The sequence below is a fragment of the Cupressus sempervirens genome, chromosome 3 (assembly GCF_028749045.1).
Source record: "Cupressus sempervirens isolate cs-2001-9-10 chromosome 3, ASM2874904v1, whole genome shotgun sequence".
Classification (NCBI taxonomy): Eukaryota; Viridiplantae; Streptophyta; class Pinopsida; order Cupressales; family Cupressaceae; genus Cupressus; species Cupressus sempervirens.
The window spans coordinates 619,472,481-619,492,968 of NC_143120.1; positions in this window are offsets into that span (position 1 = coordinate 619,472,481).

A 20,488-nucleotide genomic window follows, 5' to 3' on the forward strand; every position below is an offset into this window, starting at 1 on the left:
TATAATTGATCTTGGCATCCCAGTTCATGACTCCATGGTAAACATGTGGAAGTCAACTAATGATAAATTGAGGACAAGCTAGAACTAGAGCTTAGAGTGGAGAAGGAGGTATTGAAGGCCTCAAACAAAGAGCTAGTAGATTACATAAGGTCTACACTTGGAATCATGTATTCAAGTCAATTTGACCTAAATGTAGAGGAGAACAAGAAATTACTCCTAAATTTGCACCAAGAAAGATAATTCAGGTAGGTAGGCCAAGCATGGGTAGATGAGATAAAGGCTTAAGATCCCCCACTAGTTGAAAACATAGGAAGCTTAGTATTGGATGATCATAAGCTTAGGGAAGTGACTTAAAATCATCGGATAACCATATAGAAGGTAGTAGACAAGATGACAAAGCAATTTTCCCTTCTATAGGAAGTGATAGACATGAAGACAAATGTCGCCATTGCTCATGGGATTCTGAAGACTAGCAAGGTGTCACTATTTTAGTAGAAGAAATCCTTGGAGTTTGTCATATAAAGCTCTATGAGATCTACAAATGAACTCAAAAATGTTCATGATCTGGTATAAAAAGTTATTGAAAAATTGTTTTAGTATTTGAAGATCTTGCACACAAAATCCTTTGTGTCTACTAATGGCAAGCTAATGGAAATTGAAAAAATGAAATCCAAGGTTTTAGCATTTATTGATGAAGCCATTGACGCACCCAACTTCCATGTGTCCAAGATCTAGGAATTGTCAATAGTAGATGCAATCATAGAGAGGGAACTAGAGAAATTCCAGTCAAGGGTGGCCAAAATTGATGAACTAACATAAATGCATGACTACTGAATGGTCTAAGCTAATAATATCATCATTCCAGATGTTGAAGATCTAGATAAAGTAACCAAAACCATGAAATATTATAGTGTAAAATTAATTACTTCTAAGAATACATGATATTCTAATACTTTTCCAGACATCTATCATTCTTCCCCTTCTCTTTACTTTGTAACCATTCATGGAATTTTTTCAATCTTTGTAACAGACAATGATTCATGATTATCACATTTTTAGATTATTCTATTTAGAGATGCATTGTAGGAAAATTGTTCAATGTAACCAAGAATGTTTCCTTTATTCCATCTAGGTTGTAATGGATTTAAATTTGTGAGTTAATCACCCCTCTTTTGCTAGGTTGTTTAAAGTGTTGTGCAACTTTTTTTTTTGCCTCTTCTTCTCTCTGGTTAATATCATACCCCTAAAACAAAAAGGATAGATTCATTTGATATATTGCACTCATAAGGGAGGTCTACATTTCATGTTATTAACTCCTTTGTTCTCCATAAGTAATTAGGCAGTCAAAGAGTCAAGGTATAAACCAAAATATCTAAGAAGACAAACTAATAACCAACAATTTTTGGTGACTCTACTAGGGACTTTCTCATACGTCCTATTCTCTTAAGTAAGTATGTATATGGATTTATTGAGAAACTTAGAAATTATCTCCATGGAACTCAAATAGCTTGGTCATGCATAAAAAATCTCAAGGAGAAATGGTGTTTCCTTATAAGGGACAAATCCCAGTAGTGCAACCTAAACTTAGCTTCTAGGATGAGCAAGAGGATATCATAAATTAGTTGAATACCCTTGCCTAGAAAAGCCAAAAGTTGATTGACCAATATACAAGAGTAAGCTTTTCGCTCTATAGAGAGTAACCCAATGTTGAATATTGGGAGGGAGATTTATGTGAAAGAAGATTAAGAGAGGCATGCCTATTGTAAGATAAAATAGTTCACCCTGGATTCTACATATACCCAAAACACTTCTTGTAAAGGGAAAGTCGACCCTATGTTTGAAGAATTGTAGAAAGTTGAGTTACCTATACTAGAAGATCCTATAAGAAGAGGGAGAACATGCTCTTGATATATAGTATATCAAGGTATATGTGTTGCTCTTTTTCCACAACCTTGCCCTATTGCTCAGATTTGTAGCCATTCATCTACATATCCTATTTTTTGCAATAAAATCTCATCTTTTTGTAATGATCTCACTCTTCATAGAGTAGTTACCCCTACTACTATCACTTTTCATCCTGTAGTAGTAATCCTCCCTAGCTCAATGGCTATTCCATGGGGTAATATTATTTGTCCTCTTCACCTTGCTTCCAACATTGATCTACCTAGAGATTCTGGAAATAATTTACCAAAGTTCAATAGTCATGGAAAGGTCTCTATTGATGAGCACACTGTGGCTTTCTTAGTTACATGTAGTGTCATTTTTCCTCAACATGAAGATGTAATAGTGAGGATGTTTGTGGTAAATTTAAGTTATAATATAGCTAATTCATTTCAACACCTTCTAGTAGGATGTATTACAACTCAGGATGATGTGTGCAACTAATTTAGAGAATTCTATAAGAGTACAAAGGATGAGAATACTATCTTGACTCAGTTCACCCAGTAAAGAAAGAACCAAGCATTCTTATTAGATATTTTATTGCTAAATTTAATAAATTGGTCAATAATATTCTTGTTGCAAGAAGACCTACTATTGATAACCAGAAGATGTTCTTTATTAGCTCCATGCCCCCTGACATAATATTTCAAATGGGATGTGTGCATGTGGCTAATTTTCTAGCTACTAAGACCTTGGAAATTGAATTGGAAGATGATTTCATAATAGCTAGCAAATGGAAAAGAGAGATTTAGAGTGAATCATGTACAAGCTTTGTCCCTAGTGTAACTAATAATACTGAAGCAATGCTTCAGAAGCTCCAAAATGAAATAATTTTATGAAGAAACAAATGGGAAAATTTTCCCATTCACTCCAACAACCATATCAAGAGATTCCTCATAATCAACATGAAGGAAAACCATTGCAATTGTCATATACTCAAAAAAAGCTTGCTATTGAGGCACCACCTAAGAAGCAAAAGACATGCATTTTTCATCTATGAGCTGATCATGGTGGTGATTCTTGCCCAGAAATGAATAGATATAAGTAGCTCACTACTACTAATGAGCTAACCATTGAGTATCCTAAAAGTGAAGATGATTCTACTCCCCATGGTGACTATAGAACATTCTTTTTTGAGTATGAATCTGATTTGGAGGTTTGAGGTGATTATTTCTCGACCTTAGATGGAATTCAAATGACTATAGGTAAAATAAGTTAGAGAAAGAAGAATTTGGTGAGCTCTATTCCTTCCTAGATCATGGCCACTGGCCCTTCACTAGCTATAGTTGGAGCATCTACTTCCTCATCCTAAATGAAAGAGAAATCAAACTCTAAATCGAGTGGTAAGCCTAATTCCTCATTTGATATTACACAATATTGTTAGGATGCTCATATCTAAGTGTCTCCCCTTTATTATCTCAATACTCATGCTATGAAATTAGAAAATCTAGTAGATTATTGTAAAGGTGATGCTAATGCTAGAACTCAGCCTAATGTCAACTCTACCATTAGTAATGGACAACCCCAATTGGATAGTGACCCACTAGCTAATGAAGAGCATGCTTTGCCTATTCTTCTCAAAGAAGAAGAAGCATTAGTATTAGCTACCTCCCCTAGTTAGAATACAAACCCATTCTATGTGTCCTTATATGTAAATGGCCATAAGATTAGTAACTATAGTATTAATTCTAGACTTTGTGATAACTTCCTACCTTCTTTGGCTATTTGTGTCCTTGGGTTGAATCATACCACAATATTTGGACATTTCTATTCCATGGATGCAAAGTAGGTCCCTCTAATAGGTCAAGTAAAATATGTACAAGTAGAATTGGTTGCTCACCCTACAAAGAGAATGAAGCTAACCATCCTAGTAGTAGATATTTTGGCTAGCTACAAGATTATTTTGAGTAGAATATTTTGCAAAGACATGGGAGATGAAATTAAGATGGATTGGTCTTATTCCATTATTCTCATGGAGAATAAGAAAATCAAGGTACAACCTAAGGAAAAGCCCTAATTCATAGTTTTAAAGTCTAATGATCCTAAGGCAGAAATTTTATATCAAGATATGAAGTTTAGAAATTGCATGATGTTCTTTTATCTTGATTATTTAGAGGAACACCTAGATCCTCCTAGTGATATGAGAATTTGGACTCTAGATTTCAATGGCAGTTGCACTACTATCAGGTATAGAGCTGGTGTGTTATTGGAGTCCCTAAGTGGATATATAAATCATCTTGCCTACAAGATGTTATTCAAAAACACCAACAACATAGTGGTGTATGAAGCCTTATTGTGTGGCATCACTACTGTAAAGTAGAGAGGAGTGGATATCTTAAGAGCTCAAGGAGACATAGAACTTATAGTGAAATAAGTTTGAGCTTAGTACACTGTAAAGAATGTAAGGCTTGAGAACTAAAAAAATAGAGTCTAAGACAAGATTCAGCACCTGAACACTTTCTCAACTCAATTTGTTCCAAGGGAGAAGAATGCAAGGGAAGACTTGTTAGTTACATCATCCTTACTGCTACTGCCACAACTAGATTTTATAGATAATCAATACAAGGTTGAATTCTTGTTCAGGATGAACATTCCTAACAATATTGAGACATGGAAAGTGTTTAATGATGATAATAAAATCCAATCCTTTCTACAAGGATCTACACTTTTTAGTGATTAATACTTTGAAGGGAGAAAAAACTCTTGGAAGGATTTCTCCCCTGACACCAAGAAATATTTAGATCTTGGAGTTGAACAACTCAATGGTAACAAGATCCCTTGACACCTTATTTCTCTTGAGAAACTATTTGATAGGCATGATGCATTTATCAAAAGGGAGAGGGGAAGAAAGGGTAGAAATTTTGGAGAATATGAAAGGGATGAATATTGGCATCAAATACAAACCCAAGGTGGTTAATATTGGTAGCACTTTCTCAAAGGAAGAAAGAGCAATAGAAAAAGGACTCTTAACAAAATACCAAGATGTGTTTTCTTGGGGATACGAAGACCTAAATACCTTTAGGAATGGTGAGTTCAAGCACAAAATTCCTATCAATCCTAAGGCTACTCCCTTTAGGAAAAAGTGACATAACTACAACCCTATGGTCTTAGATTGAATCTTTAGGGAGGTTCATAAGATGATGGAGGCTAGAATCATCCACCCCATACATCATTCAACATGGATAACTAACATTGTCCCAGTCTGGAAAAAGAGTTGGGAGATTAGAATTTACATAGATTTTAGGAATTTGAATCAAGCATGTCTAACAGAAAACTATGCCTTGTCTAATATGAAACATCTACTACAAATAGTTCCTAGCTTTGAAATGTTGTCCATGCTAGATGGATTCTTAGATTTCAACTATATTGAGGTAAACCTAGAAGATCAGTTTAAGATTGTGTTTACCACTCCTCAGGGAATGTTTGCATATAATAGAATGCCCTTTGGGCTCATTAATGTTAACACCACCTTTTAATGAGCTATGTACTCCTCCTTTACTAATCTAAAGGATAAGATCATCATTATTTACTTGGGTGATCTAATAGTCTTCTTTAATAAAAGAGAAAATCAACTAACGGGCTTGGAGAAAGTGTTGAAAAGATGCAAGGAACATGGGATTTGACTCAATCCAAAGAAATAATTCTTTTCTATTACAAAAGGAAAACTACTAGGTCACATAATTTCCCAAGAAGGTATCTAGATTGACCCAGAGTGGGTTAGAACCATCCAATTGCTGAATTTTCTAGGAAGCAAATCTAAAGCCAAGTCATTCTTTGGATAGGTTAACTTTCTGAGATGTTTCATCCCTAATTTTTTTGAAATCACCATGTGTATTTTTGATATGATGAAAGAAAGTTAGAGTTTCAAATGGAACAACTCTAGAAGAGTGGCTTTCGATCAAATTAAGGATTCCATAGGCAAAGCACCCATGTTGGTCCATCTAGATTACACCAAGGAGTTTATAGTATACTGTTATTCCTCAGCTCATACATTGTCTGCAATACTTATGTAAGAGAACAATGAAGGTATCCAAGCACCAATTTCTTTCATTAGTACCACCCTTAAGGAGTATGAGCTAAGATATTCTCAAATGGAAAAACATACCTTTGGAGTGGTAAGATCTCTCAAAAATTTTAGATTCTATGTACTTCACTCTCATTCTATTGTGTTTGTACCTAATTTAGTTGTCAAAAGCATATTGACTCAATAAAAGATAGGTTACAAAATAGAGGTGCATGGATAGAAAATGTTTAAGAGTATGAAATTGACCTAAAGCCAACCAAATTGGTGTGATGGGATGGCTTGTGCAAGATAATAAAAAAATCAAGACCTAAGCCAACAAGATGAATCTTCAAGGGCATTAATGGTCAATTTTTAGGATCCTTGGTTCTCAAACATTGCCTACTTTATAACTTATAGAGACTACCCTGATGGACTGAAATATAAGCATAAATGAGACCTTAGAATCAAATTATCTAAGTATGTCATATATGGCAACCAATTGTACAAGATGGCAATAGATGGGACCTTTTTGAGATGTGTGGATAAACTTCAACAAGAGAGCTAGCTTCATAGTTTCCACAATGAGGCTCGTGCTAGTCATTTTTTATCAATAGTTACAACATACAAGATTTTAATGTAATTATATTACTAGCTTGGCATGTTCAAGGATGCTTACAAGAGGGTGGCCAAGTGTGATAGGTGCATCATGTTCTCTAGTTAGCCTCAATTAGTTGGTCTCCCTCTAAAGCTAGTTGTAATTAAAGGTCCCTTTCAAAAATGGGGAATTGATTTCATTGGACCAATCAATTTTTCCTCATCTACTAGTCATTTATATGTCATCAGTTCTATGGACTACTTCACTAAATAGGTGGAAGGAAATCCAACTAAGAAGACTACTTCTAAGGTTGTCTATGAGTTTGTCAAGGACAATATTTTGATAAGATTTAGAGTGCCAACAAAGCTTGTCATGGATAATGCCTCTTACTTTTCTTTCATGAAGATTAAAAAATTCTAGTACAATAATAGCTTACATCTCAGTCATTCATTAGATTACTTCCCTCAGGGAGATGGTAAAGTAGAATCAAGTAATAAAAAATTTAAGATCAATATCCTAAAGAAATTGGTCTCTAAGAACCAAAAGAACTAGTTCAAGAAATTTTATGATGTGCTCTAGGTGGATAGAGTCATACCTAAGAAGGAAACCTGGTTTTCCTCATTTGAGTTGGTATATGGAGTTGAATCTAGTCTTCTTCTTCCATTAGAGCTATCCATTTCTAGACTATAGCAAGTGATTGAGGATCTATAATTCCAAGATGGATTGGAGAAGAAAATTATGTATCTAAATAAGTTAGAAGAAGAATGAAAAAGGATGGTTGATCATATTATAGAACATTATAAGTGCATGAAGAAATTCTTTGATAAGAAGGCCAAACCAAGGAATTTCATGGAGGGTCACCTAGTCCTTGTATGGGATAGAAGGCATGAGCCCATAGGCATGCATCACAAGTTTGAATCCCTCTAGAAGGGCCCTTTCAATATTATACAAGAAAAAAAGAAAAATGCATTTGTTCTAGTGTATCCTTCTTTTAAGGTTCTACCATTTTCATATAATGGCTAGGATCTAAAGTTGTATCAAGTTAATAATTAAAAGTAGGTAACCCTTTTAGTTATTGTTAGTCTAGGTAGGTTTTCTCTGCATCCTTCCTTGCTTGGTTTTCCTACTTTCCTAGATTATATTTCCTTTCTATATGCATGCTTAGTTTAGTTTCCTATTGTAGTTTTCCATTTTGGCTAAGTGGAACTAGAGATTTTGGGCCCCTTCTTAGAAATTTTGCAATATGTAAGTCCCTAGTCAAAGCTAGTTGTTGCCAAGTTTTAGTCTTACCTTTTGAAATCTTTGAGTAACTAGTTGGGGTGAGAGTGTTTCAAAAGAGATGTGTCTAAGTATGTTTCAGGTTGCTTGCTTCTCATCTTTCCCCAAGCACTCTATTTTTTTTTTGGGTGTCCATTTGAATTACCTTTACCTAATCTTTCAATAGGGTTTCTAATTTTCCTAGTGCACACAACGTTTGGGTGATCTAGTCATGGTTAGCTTTTTCTCTACATCTTCTTGATGAGATGTAAGTTTGTTCACACCTCATTAACTATTATCTTTTTCTTAAGATTTCATGTCCCACAAATTCTAAGCTTTTGAGCTAATTTTCCCCTTGAGCGAGCTACATCAAGTGTAAATCCAAAGAATTAAGGTATGATAGTGATTGATAGTTTATAAATATGATTTTGTCAATATCCAAAGTCCTACAAAGTTGTGGATAGAATCTAGAGTGAGTCCCATTAAAATTTGGGTAGATAGGATCAAGTGCTCTGAGGGAACATGGGACTATTTTTTTCTACTACATATTCATGGAAATGAAGTTGTTTAGTTCTATTTCTAAATTTTTATGAACTTGAGCTAGATGTCAAGCCTAATGATCATATAGTGTGAGCATAACATTGAAAATAACTATTTAAAGGCTCATAACTAGTAAGGCATGCTCAATGTCTAGCTTTTATGTCATCAGTTTGAAATAAATGGTTGAATGTTGTTTTTTGCACCTCAATCAGGGAAATGTTGCTAATAAAGGAGTTTCTCACCCCAAGGCAATGAAAAATGTCACTTCTTTGGATGATATAAGTATAGAAAGTCCAACCACTCTAAAAACATGAATATCCCTCAGAGATGCTCAGAAGATACTTCCAAAGTAGTTAGTGATGGAAATGTGAAGCCGATATAAAGGAAAAGCAATATAAAAAACCTTAGGCAAAAAGTACAAAAGTGGAGTGTACAAGCTAGCCAAAGGATTACTCCCCAGGTTGTGATTTTGAATAAAAGCAAAATAGGTTTGGAAAAAAGCTAAGTGTCTATCTCTCTCTTCCATGTGTTAATATTCTAAAGTGTATCTACATTCTAGTTTTTGAAGTGAAGTAGGCCATTTCCCTATAAAGCTAAAGTATTTGTATTGTTAAGTGATTCTTATTAATGTTAATTTACTTTAAGTAAAGTAAGAGTGCTTTCAGGAACTTAGTAATTTATTTTCAAATATGGCAATTCATGCACCTAATTTAGTGAAGAAGTGCATAGAGAGATACAACCTAGAAACAAAGTAGATTTTGTTTCCCAAGTAGTCCATTCTTATATAAATTAACAAGGCACTGATGCAACCTACATTTGGCATCCTTGTGAATGAGGAGTATTTGATATCAATTTTGGGTCCTCCAAATCCATATTCATTCAAAAGAAGACCCTCAGATGGGAGGACATGTAGAGGACCTAGTTCTAGACTACCCCCTTAAAGAGGAGCAAAATGCCAAAGACTATGTTTGGCACAAATTTAAAATGAGAGATTGTTGACATCCTCAAACTCCTCTTTAGATTGAAAGGAAAAGAGGAGATTTTGGAGTTCTTTGAGCACCACTTCTTCCTAATACAAACAATCTGTACTAAGACTATGCAAATTGAATGAGCTCAGATCATTTGTGATGAGCTTGCCTCATTTCTACAATTGGCTAGAGGATTCAAGAAATTCTACATGTCCTCTCATTTCATATATTCTCTAGTAACCCAACACTTATAGCATGGACTCCCTAGTATCCCAAATTATGATGAGCACACCAAAGTCTATAAATTCTACCTCAATTTGTAGTTGCAAAGGAGATATGAGGAGTCTATAGTTGTTAATGATGCTTTTACAATGAGGCTATACTAAGAATTACAAGGATGCCTAGAAAGGATATTCTCACCAAAGGAAATTTTGGCCATAAGCTAGTTGGGATGTTCATTCATCGAGTTTTCAAGTTTCTCATATTTGCAAATAGGAGCTTACGATGGATTTCCTAAGAGGTTTGCGACATATCTGGAAGACAAGTCAGTCCTAGTCAAACTATGTTGATATATACTTGAAGTGAACACCCCCATTCCAATGTGAAGAAGATTTCTAGGATTTTATTCCCTATGTGGTAGGCATGTACTAATGTGCCTCTAGGTAAGATGCACTGAACTTGGTAAAGATATTTAAGAGAAAGATTAAGTTATTAGACTACAAGGTGCTCTGACCTTAATATAAAAAAGTTAATTTTGTAAGGGTTCATCTAAAATTAGGATATGCCTATAGGCATGTCTTGAATATTGAGGAATTTTGGTCTAGGTGTCTCAATGAGTCCCATACCTTGGAGAGATTTTGGTCAAGACTAACCATTGATAAAATAAAATTATATAGTGATTTTGTTGATGTTTTTGACCTTGCAAATGATGGAGCATACATGCACCCCACATCTTATAAGAAGATCAAGGGTAGACCACTTGTGTCTACCCCACCTAGGGAAACATTCATTAACACCATGGAAGTTCTCATGCAGGGTATAATCAAAAGAATAGACAAATGGGTGAAGTGGACCCAAGAAAAGAAGAAAAGAACTAGAAGCACTAGTTCAATGAGTGGAGTATTAGGTAGAGCCTCCCAATTAGCCCTACTTACAAAAACTACATGTAATACATCAACATCTATGGGGTCATCATTTTCTATTGGCTAAGGTGGAGACTATTCTTAGAAAACAATGTGCCACTCACCCCTACCTACAGAGTTGGCCCTCTTCTAAACATCAAGAAGATTGGGGAGAAGGATGGTAGTAAGAATAAGGGTAAGGAGCAAGAAAAATCAGTGGCCAAACCATCTTTCCCTATTCAAGTCATCAATTTGGATGTTGATACTAACCCCATGGATGGGAAGAAACTTAGAAATATCTTAGCAAGGGATATTGTATACCTACCTATAACCAAGGTGGCCACCTTTCTAGTTGCATCCTAGAGCAAGCTAACTCCATTAATATTGAGGAACTTGTTGCACTCCATTGAATTACAATCCACTATCAATGTGATCTCTATAGAGCCTTGGCTTAATGAGACCATTGATAGGAAGAATAGGAGATATGAGGATGCAACCTCATCAAAGGACTTGATCACACAAGTCACCTCCTCTCATCCATCCAAGAAGAAAAAGAAGTAGAATAAAATTGGTGCACTAGCAATAGATTGGACAATTGGCCACATCCTACTTGAGATTTTCAAACCATAGAAAGAGGATAGATTTCATGAGCTCTTAAAGAATGATTTCCAAATTAGGACAATTGATCTTGGCATCCTAGTTTATGACTCCATGGCAGACATGTGGAAGTCAACTAATGTGAAAATTGAGGATAATCTAGAAGAGCTTAGAGCTAAGAAGGAGATATTTAAGGCCTCAAATAGAGAGCTAGTAGATTACATAAGGTTTATACTTAGAAGTACATCTTTGAGCCAAATTGACCGAATGCAATGGAAAACAAGAACTTACTCCTAAATCTGCAATATGAAAGACAATTAAAGTAGGGAGGTTGAGCATGGGTAGATGAAATGAAGGCTCAAGGTCCCCCATTAGTTGAAAAATTGTGAAGCCTAGTATTGGATGCTCACAAGCTTAAGGAAGTGACTTCAAATCATTAGACAACCATACAGAAGGTAGTGAACAAGCTAATAAAGAAATTTTCCCTTCTATAGGATGTGATAGACATGAAGGAAAATGTGGCTATTCCTCACAATATTTTGAAGACTAGAAAGGAATGAATACTCCACTAGAAGAAATCCTTGGAGTTTGTTATAGAAAGCTATGTGAGATCTACAAATTAACTCAAGGATGTGCATGACCTAGTGCAAAAAAGCATTGAAAAGTTGTTTCAGTATTTGAAGATCTTACACATAGAGTCCTTTGTGTCTACCCACTCAACTTCCAAGTCTCCAAGATCTAGGAACTATTGGCAACAGAGACAATCATAAAGAGAGAAGTAGACAAATTCTAGTAAAGGGTGGCCAAAATTGATGAGCTGATGTAAATGCATGACTACTATATGGTCCAAGTTGACAATATCATCATTCTAGATGTTAAAAATTTGGATGAAGTAATAGAAGCCATGAAATATTTTAGAGCTAAATTAGTTACTTCTAAGAAGACATGATGTTTTGATGCTTTTCTAGACATTTGTCATTCTTTCCCTCCTCTTTCTTTTGTCATCATTCATGCCATTTTATCAGTCTCTATAACAAAAAATGATTCATGCTTGTCCCATTTGTAGATTATTCCATTCAAAGATGCACTACAAGGAAATAATCTAATGTAACTAACCATTTTGAGAAGGCCTATAAATGTAATCTTTGATGAATTTAATGAGATTGGAAAAATTTACTTTTGGCAAACCCCTATAGCAAGGACAACTGTGTGTGACTTTGAGTTCATTTTAAGTTTTTTGTTCTCTAAGTTTAGAATATAGTATATGGAATGAATATGACAATGTTGAAAGTTGAATTTATATGAATGAACTTAGCTTTATTTCCTTCATTCAATAGATTGTATGCCTTGCCCTCTTCAACATAAATATGTCTTCTATTCTCTCTATGGTTCACCATGGTCTATGTGTTTAGTTTAGTTCACTTCATAAGGAATCCAACAATTTATGTGTGGAGTAGTTGAGGGATAGAAAATCTAGGTATTGTCAAAATATTAGCCAACTGAATAATCTAGGAATTACTTATATCACTATCTCTTCCTTCCTTCCTGATGGCATAGTTACTTTTGCATATTTCCTTTCTTGCATCTAGGTCGTAATAGATTGTAGTTTGTGAGTTAATCCCCTCTCCTTTTCGAGGTTGTTTAAAGTATTGAACAACTTGGTTTTTGCCTCTTTTTCTCTCTAGTTAATAGCATAACCCAAAAACCTAAAAGACAAATCCATTGCATATCTTGCATTGATAAGGGAGATGTACCTTTCAATTTAGGGGTCTTTGATAAATTACTACTTTGACCCATTATTTTGTTAGCTCCTTTTTTTTCCATAATTCATTAGGTAGTCAAAGAGTCAAGGTATAAACCAAAATAATAAGGAAGAAAAACTATTAACCAAAAAAATCTAAATGGTGCAATAGAGAATACAAATTTCCTACCATGAGCATAAATCCAAGTCATTCAACAAGAATGACTAGTTAGTTCTCCAAGTGAGGAAAATGAGGAATTCCAAACACATATCTATACTACTATAAAGGTAGCGTTATTTTTGGTCAAAATAATACATGCAAAAGAACATTTGAGAAAAATAAAATTTTGAAAAGAAAGCGTGTGGATTGAAACTACGTCATGTTCAACACTATTTTATAATATCTAAAAAGAAAGCTTACCATGGATTGAAACTATGTCATTTTAAACACTATTTTTTTTATATTTAGTATTTGTAAATAAAGGAAGATGATGATATTCTTCCATTATGATGAAGGGTGATACTGTTAATACCTTAAACACATAACTCAAACAAAAAAACTCACAAATTGTGAGAACAAAATATGGGCTTCTTATTATCGCCGCAAATGTAGAATCATAGAATTTTAGAATTAAAATATGCTAATCCATATGGGTGCCTTCATTACCATAATCTACAAGGAAAAGCTACATACTATTACCTAGAGTTTTCCAAGACAATCTATAAGCATTTCTTAAATAGGCAATTAAAAGCTGCTCGGGAAGGTTCTAGACACTCAAACTTATTACCTAGGGTAGAAAGACCCTAACAATACATATAGAATTGACCAAATAAACCTTTGACATTTATTTTTGAAATTTTGGTTGGCCTAACTTTGGAAGGCCATAAATTTTAAACCTTTTCTCTAATTTTCTATTATAACCCCTTTCCAAAGTCCTTTGTATTTGATCCATAGGCTTGGATTGCCATAAACACCCATCCATTGAGTATTCAAGTCTCATATGAGAACGTTTAGTCCTTCAAGATTCACCCCAATTTTTTTAACCAAAATTTTATATCCAAAATCCACAATAACTTCAATGATACTTATGATATGACATTGAGCTTCAACTAGTAGGCTGATACAATTGAGATGAACCTCCACCTCTAAAATTAGGACATTTTGAGCTCATATGATTGAATTACTAAGTAGAAAGACTCTGTAGATAGAAAATATGCATTGAAACAACCCTTATTCAAAAAACTAAAATGAAATATTTTTGGTTGATGCAAGATTTATCTTACAGCCAAGATGCTCCTGCATCAGACACTTGAGGTAATTTGAGAAGTGACTCGGTCATGTCTCATGAGTTTAGAGAAAAACAAATACAACTAACCTTGTCCCTTGTTACCCATGATGAATCTTTTGTTGGTCCCCCTTTACATTTGACTAGGTATTCTTCATAAGTTTTTCTCCTTGTACATTTTTCAACATGACTATTGAGTATCTTCTCAATCTCGTTTGTAGTTGAACTAGCTATTGGAGTACTCCACTATCCTTCTACAAATTCATCACCATCACCTCCTTTATAATAATTTTTCAAATCTAAAATGTTAAATACTTGTGAAATATTCAATTCAGTAGGTAACTATACTTCATATACATTTCCAAATCACGCCTCTTCATGATCTTGCATGGTCCAAACTTCTTCATTTTTAGCTTATCATATGTACCCACTAGAAAAAACCCCTTTCTCAAATAATCCATGACCTCACCTTCAATCTAAAAATAATTTTCACATCTACATTAGCCTTATGCTATGTAGTATTTTTAATGTACTTCCTCACCTCTTCATAGATGTTCTTCAAATGTTTAGCAAAATTGTCTACTTTAGCATTACTTATCTGTCCTTTATCCAACTACCTCAATTTGAAAGAATTTCTTAGACTAGTCTCATACACAATTTGGAATGGTAATTTACCATTAATCCTATTGACAAAATTATTGTAAATAATGGTAAAATTAGATCCCATCCTTTTGGTTTATCTCCAACCAAACATCTCGACAAGTTTTCCAAACTGCGATTCACAACTTTTATCTGTCCATCATTTTGTGGATGATGTGATGAACTAGACTTCAAATTTGTCCTCAATTTCTTCCATAATGAATGCTAGAAATACCCGATAAAATTGGTATCTTGACCATAAACTATACTCTTTGGTAGACCATTGTAGGCTCACCACTTCCCTAAAAAATGATTTTTCCACATGAACATCATCACTTCTCTTCTTGTTGGGAATGAAATGTGCCATTTTTTAAAGTCCATAAACCACCACAAATATGAAATCATTCCTTCACTATGTCCTTTGTAAAGCAAGAAAATATTGTTGGGAATATAAATAGGAAAGTAAGTTCTAAGATTAGCGGTGAATTAGTACTTAAAACTTTTAACCATAACACACTTCACCATCATCTATCTCATAACTTAGCATGTAAACTAAAATATGTAAGCATATATCACATCCATAGAAAAATGTAAATCAACACATAACACAAAATAATTTGGTTACTTAGAAACTATCCAAGGAGAAGGTAAAACTGGGGTGGTGATGACACCCACAAATCTTCACTACTACTGTAATAAAGTGTGGCCAATTATGGCTACAAAGTTTTGATCATAATATATGATCTACCCTATGAAAGGCATGTCTTGTTAAAGGCTTACAAAGATTTTTAGTTCTTACCTTGACTAAACGATCTAAAATTGTAATTAAGTATGAACTCTGCTAGGAGATTTACAAAAGTCTATTAGCACTACTCTATTAATAGATTTACCCTATATCACATGTCAGAATGATTTAGTATCTAATCCTTCAGTTAACACCCTTATGCTAGATATCTGATCTCCTCTTTACTATTTGTATCTTGATCATCCTAATCTAATACATCTTCTCTAAGCTTTCACTGCTTGTCTTCTCAACTAGTTCTATTGTCATCAATTGGTTCTACAATACTAATCCTTCACTTAAGAATATTCTCCATGCCTTCTTTCACAGATGATAAAGAATAGTCTCCATGCCTTCTTTCACAGATGATAATCCTCTTTGTATCTCTATCATTGCATAACTTCCCCTTAGGGTCTACCTCTTTAAATAGGAATCATAGAGATAATCTTAGGTAATAATCAATGGCTCTGGTTGATTTCTATTGCCACTTAATGCTTCCCTTTTTTTGATTGGATGCATGGTTGACATAGGAAACTACATATCAAGTGACCTCAAGTGTAACATGGAAATAGCCTCCAAGTGTGTGACTTGCACTCTGAGGCTAAATTTCCAAAGAAGGTTAGCTTCCTTACTATCAGGATGCACCTAAACTACCACTTTTAAGGGAAAGGGAGAAGGAGACTAAAATTAAAATGTAGAAATGGAAAGGGGGGTGTTACACCAAGATAGAAATATTGGTTACAACTCTGTCCATGTATGCGCAACACATCAATGAAAAGTCCAAAATACACTAGTCTTGACTCTATTCTATCTCCAAGAATCCACATGTAGGTTTGGAACTAGTTGAAGTGCTGAAAGGAAAGACATCTTTGTTAGATTAGGTGAAAATCTAATCTCCCAAGAACACCTGCATGCATAAACCTGTCACATGGATGAAGCAAAGAACAGAGGCAAGGAAAAATCAAGGAGGCCAAAAAGCCAGATCCATCTTATGGACATGCAAAGAGCAATATCTCATATAATCCAATAAGTGAATGAATAAAATACAAAGAGGTGAATCCTTATAAAGGAATCACGAAACTCGAAAAGGGAAACTAAAGTCTAAGAAAGCTAGGGTTGCACAATATAATTAATAAAATATTAATTATATGTACCTACAAGATAGCTTAAGAAAACTAGAGTAATAGGCAACTTAATTAATTAAATCAAAGTGATTTAATTAATAAGTTAGAACAAATAATTACTCTAACACCCCCCCTTAAGCGAAGCTTGGGAGGAAGCTAACCTAGCACAGCTATGAAAGAGAATTGGGTCCCGGCAACAAGGCCAGATCAGGTACCCAATCACAACAAAATCTCTATAAAGAGGAGAAATAGAGAAAACCACATGGGAAAAACCCTACTCCAAAAAGAGATAGCAAAGAATGTTCCAGAAGAAGGAACAAAGAGATCATAAGAGAATCATTGAAGCATGAAGAACCGCAAAACTCTGTCAAAATGTTGATCTATAGAACCTCCATGGAAATAGAAGGCACGAACCATCAACCAAAGGAACCTCCATGGAAATAGAAGGCATGAACCATCAACCAAAGAAGCATAGAACAGCAATATAACCTCCCCTTAAGGCAGGTGAGGTGACAGGCAGCTAAAAAGATGGGCCAAAAATCTCCTACAACACAGGAGCCAAACACATTGAGAGTGAGGTACAAACACAAACAAAGGCACGTGTCATCGACACTGCATGAGGAATTAGATAAAGAGGGCCTATAAGTGGCAAACAACTATCCCCCCCATTGCACTTTATAAAATAGTGCAAGTACAACGAATCACAATGATGAAAAGGATCCCGAAACGCAAGAGTGACACTTTATCTCAGTGCGTTGCATAAAAATGCTTACAATGAATATCAAAAATGATCAAAAAAGACATAAGGCTGAAACAACAGAAGGTAGAGCCCAAAATGAAGCAACTGAAGCAACAAAATCGATCCCCGGACCTGAAACAAACAAGATATCCACCAGAATGCTAAAATGCAAAAGACTGAATAGGATGTGCCTGGAATAGAATCTAGAAAAACAACCAGCATCACTGGAAAGAGCACAAAAAGATCTTTCCAGCGATATAAAGAAGTCCAAAATCGGAGATTGGATGCTCAAGATACGCCTCCCGGAGTGCAAAATAGAACATCCAGCTTTGACTACCAAAATAGGCAACCAAACTACATCAAAACCCAAAAAAACTTGTACCAGCATCTCCATCTTGGAACCAGCTTTTCGGCGCATTTTTCAGATTGAAAAAATACATCCGTATGCTCAAGTTATGGAGAAAAAACCTCCAGGGCCTTTGAAAATGCAAAAAAATATTTTTTTTTTAATAAAAAAAATAATTAAAAAAACAATAAAAAAAACAAAAAACTTTAAAAAAATCCCTCCACCGCCGGCGGAGCGGCGACTGGGTGGCGGGAGGATGGAGGGCCGCCTCGGGGCGGAGCTGCGGCGGAGCCGCTACGGGCCGTTGGCGGAGCCACCGGTGGAGCCGCTAAGCGGGCCGCCAGCGGTGACCACCAGTGGTGACCGCTGCGGTAATCGCAACAGAGCCGCTAGCAGTTTGATAACCGCGGCGGCAAAAAAAAGCCGCAGAATGTTTTTTTTACAATTTTTTTTATTTTTTCCTCGTACTGCGTGTAGGGGGCCGTACGGCCCTGTTAGACAAAAAAAATTGCCTCCCAGACCAACGGTGTCCAAAATGGACAAATTTTATATGGATTTTGACTACAAACGGCCTTCCAAATCCAATGGAAGCATCTGTTTGAGCCCAAAGTGCTCCAAAATTTTATTTTATTTTGTCCGTACAGCCTCCCACTGCTCCGAAAGACGCAGCTTCTGAAACGCTTCAACAAACCACGAACAGCAAGCAGCAAGCTGGCTCTGATACCATGTTAGATTAGGTGAAAATCTAATCTCCCAAGAACACCTGCATGCATAAACTTGTCACATGGATGAAGCAAAGAACAGAGGCAAGGAAAAATCAAGGAGGCCAAAAAGCCAGATCCATCTTATGGACATGCAAAGAGCAATATCTCATATAATCCAATAAGTGAATGAATAAAATACAAAGAGGTGAATCCTTATAAAGGAATCACGAAACTCGAAAAGGGAAACTAAAGTCTAAGAAAGCTAGGGTTGCACAATATAATTAATAAAATATTAATTATATGCACCTACAAGATAGCTTAAGAAAACTAGAGTAATAGGCAACTTAATTAATTAAATCAAAGTGATTTAATTAATAAGTTAGAACAAATAATTACTCTAACAATCTTCACATATACAACAACCACTAACAGACTTAACACAACACATAGATTTAAGAATATGGAAAAGAAACTTTCATGGTAAGGCAAATACATGCCCTAGTAAATAGAATGACAAGAAAAGGTAATGAACAGAGATTTCATTAATGGAAGGAAAAAGTTGTAGAGCATAATGTTGTTGCAAAATAAAAAATGGAGAAGAACCTAGAAAAATTATTTACAACTTTCCTTTATATATTAGGCACAACTCAAATCTAAACTATGGAGTCCAAACCCCAACCCAAGGTGGAGTCAACTTGCAAAGAGTAACAATGAATGAATATTGGAACTAAATTTGATCATGATATACAATCTACTATAGAAGTGATAAGAAGGGGAAAAAACAAATGCATCCAAACATAAAATATAAAATCCCATGAGATTTGATCATTACAATCATTAATGAGGAATGATGCATAGATGTCATTCAAACAAGGCCAAAGAATTTCATTTAGCATTAAAGAATAGTCCTTGTAACATGCAATGGCTGCAACAAATAAATCTACATCACTGTCAAAAAATGTGGGATGGGATAATAGGCAAGTTAACCTACCATAAAAATTATAAAATTGACCTACATAAAATAAATTTGATTTTCCCCCAAAAGTGTGAACCTTCAATTGAATATTAATGGCTCAGATGCTGCAGAAAAGTCTCCTCAACAAGTTAATAGAACCCAACTATAGATCAAGATCTTCCTTTATAACCACAGATGGATAAGATGCATTTGTAAATATCCAAAGGTACTTCAAAATATAATAGCCTCACAAGAGCAAAAGGAAGCAATGCAAAAATATGATCATTGTTTGATTAAAAGAAAACCAACATAAGAAGGATCTACCACATGGCATGCAACAATTGATCAACACATTTCTTGAATGTTTGGTTGAAGAGACAACAAAACTTTTGAAATTTTAGAAAGAGAAGAAAATTCACTCTCTAAAATGATGAAAATGGTTAATGTGAAATGTTAAGCCTAATAGAAAATGTGTGTTAACCTACAACTCAACACATGAAGGAAAAATGATCCAACTTGACACATGAAGGAAATGAACTAGCTCAACACATGAAGGAAATGCACTAGCTCAGCACATGAAGAGATTGAGGCAACATGAGATTTTAACCTAATCAAAAAGTGTGTTAACCCACATCAAAGAATCTAGGCCATTTGAAGATCTCTTAGATCGAATATCAATGATGGGTGAAATGGGGAGAAAAATGACCAATAATTATGTTAGTAAAAAATGGTTTACATAAAATTTTGTTCCATTATAGAATTGTATGTCAATGATTGGTTCACTCAGTATCAATAAGCTTATGATGCTCAGCCTTAACTATGTCTTATTTTGTTTACTCAACTCCTAAATCACTCAGCACACACTAACTAATTGATATTAACTATTTTCTTGGCACTAGATTGACTCATCACATATTGTTTGTCATATCACTTGGCATGTATTTTCTAAATGCTTATGTTGAGCATGCTCTATTTACTCAACGCATATTGATCACATGGCTTGCTCTATTCAATCAACATTCACTATGCGCTCAACCTAAGTAGTAGCTCAGTCATAGTGATGACCAACTAACTTACCTAGATAATGACTAAGTGCTTTTTCACTACTTTGTCAAAACCATAATGAGATTAATACAAATCCATATTGATAT